Below are 5,965 nucleotides of genomic sequence, written 5' to 3' on the forward strand. Positions count from 1 at the left end.
AATTGAAAATCTTATATTAGATGTTATGAAACTCTTTATAGTAACTTGCAATTATCTAATTATGATGCGCAAGACAATGAATATATATATTTCTCATCATTGAAGCTGCCGCCAACTTCAAGTTCTCCCACACCGTGTAAATGCACTCAACCCTATACATAGCATGATAATATAGTCGCTGTGAGCCATTTCATATATGAACTGTTGCTCGTATCTTGGTTGCTTGGGCGCCAGCAGTGTGGTCGTCCGTGAGTTACCGAAGTGAATGTCTTCACATCACTGAATATTACTCGAGCTCAGTAATCAAGGGTTTTATCAGCATTCAGACGTGCAAAAGCCAATCTTGCCCTTTTATGGTGTTCAAAGTTTCCCCTTTTTAAACGGGATCCAATAAAACAGATCTGCATCATGAAGATTCCTCAGTGATGTGCATAACCTCTAAATACAACTTGTTCCTAACGGTTACTGCATTCTTGAAAGGAGACTTTATTGCAGTCAATAATTTGCCTATCATCTTCAGATGTCTTCCTAGGCCCACCAGTCCGGTATTTATCTTTTGAGGTTTTATGATTCCTGCCACCGCCTCCACCAGCGTCTGGTTATTGTCTTTGTAATGCCAATTTCCCTTTTATTGAAACTGCATCGTTTGACAGCCCTCCCTTTTAGCGCAACTATTGCCCCTCGTTGGCAAAGCCTTTCCTCTTGCGAGTTCATTCTCAATAAGGTATTGGTAGAAGTTTCTTGAGGTTTACAAAAAATTTTAAGGAAAACATTTTCTCTCTGGCAAAAGTTAAGAAAGCTCGTAGTTTCGGGCCCACTTTCATGTATAGCTTGTTGGAAAAGAAACCACCCTCACCCTTATTTCATAAACCCACTCAAACTATTACCTTTTCAACATAATTGATAATGAACATATGCTTTTCATAAGACCACAGTTATACTTAGTGATAGCATAGAGTTTACGAACTCTTGAAAAAATGGTTCGTGGACAAAATTGTGATTTTGTAGCAATTGCACATTTAATTTCAGTGTAGCGACAGTATTTTCGAAATGGAAATTCCGCAGTAAGTTCTAAAGATTTTGAGTTAGAAAAAGCGTGAACTGAGCAATGCATGGTTTGATTAGATAGTTCACCGTCAACCATCCCTCCGAACAACTTCCACCTCCTTCCATTCTGGCCCCCTCCACCCAATCACCTTTGTCAGTCTTATTAGCACGAAGATTTTACTCTACGTAATTCCCTTCCGAAAAGTTTAGTTTAATCATGAGAAAAAACTAATAAATTTTCACGTTCCTGATTGTTCACACTTATATTTTGTTGAAGTTTTAGTTTCTATGAAATACCTATTAAATATAGCAACTGGTAAGGAGACTTCTGCACCAATGAGGATTGTCAACTACATAAACATAAGCGGCGTTGCCCTTTTTAATGCCTCATTAACTGGAGGGGTAAAAAAAATTCCTTTACTGTACATATAGCTTATGGAAAAAAAAAACAGCATTTACTTTATAAAACTATCTCAAACATACTATGGCTGTTCAAACCAATCATAAGAGATCCATACACATTCTCATGTTTGTCATCTACTATTTCTTACTTTGCTCAGCAAAACACCATAACTAGTTCGCTTGTAAGATACAAATACCTCAGAAGTATCAGCTTATTTCCGAGATTAAGCATTTAAAGCATCTTAATTGTTCGGTCGAAAGGTTTAGCAAAATACTTCAGTTAGTTCAATTTTATTAAGACAGCATTTTATTAAGACTTCTTCAAAACAGTAGCATGGGACTTCCGAAAATCTAATATCCGATTGGCAAGGTATCCAGATACCTTACCAATTAAAGAAAATTTTCACTAACAGCATAGGGGACAAAGCCTCCTACTAGTTTCAACCTTCGGAAATAGCAAAGCCTGGTGTTCTCTTCTAGAACAGTCGTATAAAGTATATAGTAACTTACAGCCTAGAAAATCTTACAAAACTAAGCAAGCACTTAACTTTAAAAAATTAAGAGACTTAAATAGGTACACTTTACAATATTTGTAATTTAGTGACAAGGTATAATATACAATAATTCTTTAGGGACAAAAGTCAGCATTACTTATTCTTGAGGAACCAGTGAAAACTAAGCCAGGACATTGGCTCAAAATAATACAGAACATTCAGCTAATTCTTTGAAGTTTATAAATTGCTGGACAAATTAAGTAACCTTTTACACCAAATGCATTACATATTCCCTTTGGAGAATTTACAATACCTAGAAAAAGTTCATAATATTAGCCATATATATAAACACTAAACTCACTGGAAGCTTATCAAAGGCAAATACTGTTAAAACAGGTTTATATTAGCCTTAAATAGCCTTTTGAAAAAAATTCTGCAAGAATACGCTGTGCGCAGTTACTCAATTAGTTCTAGTATCTAGTAGATTTAGGTGTAATTAAGAGTTTATGATACCTACTGCATTTAAATAAATTTGTCCTAAAATTTGTCCTCCAGCAATCTAAGTGTAATCAAGAGGCATACACCTATCAGTAAAATACTTATTTGTCCTCTAGTAAACTTTAGTTTTGAAAATAAAATACTAGTCAATATCATTTCGATTAAGTCCATAGAAAGGCTTAAGAATAGCGTAATTAAGAGCAAATCTTATAAGACTTAAGTGAATATAGCCTGTCAATATTAGAGCCCATAGAAAGCTTTGCATTGAATTATAGGATCTGTCTGGAATACTGTTAAGTGGTACCCAAATTAAATTTCTTAAAAGTTTCAGAAGTCCAATCCGTCAGGTTTTCAAGTTACTGGCAGGAACAACATGAATACTTGAACAGTGTTTTTGTATTAGTATCTCTCATCCTTACAGTTAACTAGTTACACCTTAATTGTAGTCTATGAAGCAAGTACCTTAAACAGTTAACTTATTTTCCTTATTTTCCTTAAATTTATACCTTAAATTAAACTTGTGTAAGACGTGGATGCTCTTTTGTAATACTTAAACTAGTCATTAAAGTAAACTTATGATTTTAAATCTAAAATTAGCCCTCAAAGTACTATATAGGGCACAATCAACTTATATTACTTATATTACTATTACAAATTTATTAACTTATATAAATGTATACGAGAAACTTAAAATTAAGCAACCTTATAAACTAAGCCCTGAAAGTACTATAAAGGGCACATCAATAAACTTAAAATTAAAAATTCATTAACTCAAAATATTATATGAATGTATACGAGACTTAAAAAGTAACTTAAAATTAAGCAACCTTATTAACTAAACCTCGACGAATTTCCACTCAGTTGTAGACTGTTGTAGCCTCCAAGAACTATAGAACTTTCTGAAGATCAAAATGGCTTCTGTTGTAGCCTCCAAGAACTATAGAACTTTCTGAAGATCAAAATGGCTTCTGAAGGGAGAATCCATGCTTGAAGATACCTGCCAATATTTTCCTCAAAGCATTTAACCTCTTCATTCTTTGAAGATTTAAGAATAACTTCAGAAGACTGAACTTTGGTAGAAAACTGTACTCTTAAACCCACATTACAACAACCTGAAAAAGAAGAGATTGAGAGTTTCATTAAATAAATCTATGGGAGTAATTTAATAACAAATTATGCAAGATTTGAGATTCTCCTAATAAAAAATCCTATCAAAAAATTCTAAGTTAAATTTTCAACGCTGCCAAGGAACACTCAAACAGAAACCTAATTATTAGCACATACTCCAAGGTCTTATGATTAGGAAATTAAGCAAACAGTAATCTAATATGTTTCCAGGCATTTAAATCAGAGCCGAATATTTAAAAGTTTAATACTTACGGAACTATGAACAAATACACTGGTTGCAAGATTTGAACCAATATTAAGTTTATTTAAGCATATAAATACAGAAATTCAGTGAATATTGAAATTTGGGAATACAAGATTTGAACCAATATTAAGTTTATTTAAGCATATAAATACAGAAATTCAGTGAATATTGAAATTTGGGAATACTGCTGATTTGATTATAAAGGTTTTCAATAATCACTAATTTAAAGTGCTAAAAAAAAATTAAAGTATCACCTCTGGCTTTAGTATAGTGAAGGTAAAACTAAATACCTACTTTTTTAATGTTTCAATAAAGCACTGAAAGTTTCAAAAAAACTTAAGATTTAAATATCCCCTCTGGCTTTAATATTGCGAAGGTAAAACTATTTTAGCTAAAAAGTTGAAAACCAACTGCTTGAAAACGTAGTAAGACTCAAATTATATTCAGTGTTTAATATAGTAAGTGTGCAAAAACTCCTTAATCTGAAACTAAAATTTCCAACACCTAGAACTTCGAAAACCACGTAACTAATGTAGTTAAGTACCTAGTTTAATTTAAATACTAATTATTCAGTTAAAATTAAAAACTCTAAAATCCCGATAAACTACCTCAAAGAACCACTTAAAACAAATGACTTAACTCATATGACAAACTTAAAATACTAACCCCAGAATCCTACAAAATTTAAACCAAACAAATATTTCAGGAACTCTACAAAACTTATAATATTATCCTTAAATACAATACACTATTACTCACTATCAACAACTACAATAGTTTGGAAATCCGCCGAGGGTAGTCTCCCCCGTTATGCACGATAGTCCAAAACAACCCACATTTTCCTACCAAAGCCTTATGGGGGAGACTGATTATTACATGGTCAGGAAGACAGAAGCAAACTCCGAAAAGGTGATTCCCAAGGAGCGAGACCTTGGAAGTCTTTCGCTCTGGGGGTGTTAGCCTGAACAACTGGCATTTTTACCACCCAACAGATGGCGTCGTTTTCTCGTTTTGTGTTTATGCAGCTATATGTTGCAATAAGTGAACGGATAATGTCACTCATTCACTGACTGATCGAATATATGAATAAATATAAACGGATAACGAAAATAATGTATAGCTACTATAATTAGAAATACACAAAAAAGCATTAATACAATAATCACCGGTGAAACTGTAAAAAAAATAAATAAGGGTGGTGTTTTAACAAGGAATGAGAAAAATAGATAAATAAATGGAAAAGGTGCAAAAATAAAAAGTCGATATTCTAAGTTTCTGTTTTATTAACTAGAGCTCCGTGAAGTATTATCTTCATTAGAAAATTTATGAAAGAGTTTTGACATCCAGGAGCAAATTTATAATTATTCCAATAAGGGCTTGAAGGATGCTGTTCACTGGATGTGCATGTTGGCGTAATTCTAATAAAAAAATAATATAGTTGTAACTTGAATCGCATTTCATTAAAAAGACGTAATAGTTAAAGATAACAACTGATTTTTGCGAGAAGTTACTGATGGGAAATTATTTGAGAAAATATGAACTTTTACGCTGTACCTCATAAAGGTAGCATTATATTTCAATATTCTTCCGACTCAAAACATGCTATAACTCACGTCAGTTCTATGACTTATAGGATAGAATAACCGTGATTTTCAAGGCATAAAAACTATACGATAATTTATTAATGCATTTACTTATCTATTCATTTTGGTCGAATACGAGATCCACCAGTTAACTAAAAACGAACGTAAGGAGCGAAGACACAACGTACATCTTCGGTTTCCATGGCAACAAATGTTTAGCAAATAAAACTGAAAAAGCAATATTGGCTGATCTGTGCGATGCAAATGGCGTCTTGACATAACAGTGTCATTGAAAGCTGATACGTTTAGCTCCTCGAATCACATTCTTTATTTTATGATATTACTATCATTTCTCTTATTTAAAAAAAATTAACTGTATTCATTAAATAGTATTAAAAGTGTGCTTTTAGTAATTATTGATACATACAAACTTACATCATATTAACTTTTTTTCATTACGAAGTGATGTACTAGGAAAATTACTTATGTAAGTTTCAAAGAAAACTTTATTATTCTAATGAATAATCATGAAAAGTCTATGATCAGAATTGATACAATTGAGATAATTA

At 32.4% G+C, this 5,965-nt stretch overlaps 1 long non-coding RNA gene across 1 annotated transcript; it reads right to left on the reverse strand.

The window, feature by feature from the left end:
- Positions 1 to 1,728: 1,728 nt before the first annotated feature.
- Positions 1,729 to 4,707, reverse strand: LOC135224440 (uncharacterized). The gene is made up of 2 exons (XR_010316732.1): positions 4,573 to 4,707; positions 1,729 to 3,553 (listed from the first exon to the last, which is right to left on the reverse strand). It is a non-coding gene; the product is annotated as an uncharacterized LOC135224440 (long non-coding RNA).
- Positions 4,708 to 5,965: the final 1,258 nt, after the last annotated feature.

This window comes from Macrobrachium nipponense, chromosome 12 (assembly GCF_015104395.2).
Source record: "Macrobrachium nipponense isolate FS-2020 chromosome 12, ASM1510439v2, whole genome shotgun sequence".
Taxonomy (NCBI): Eukaryota; Metazoa; Arthropoda; class Malacostraca; order Decapoda; family Palaemonidae; genus Macrobrachium; species Macrobrachium nipponense.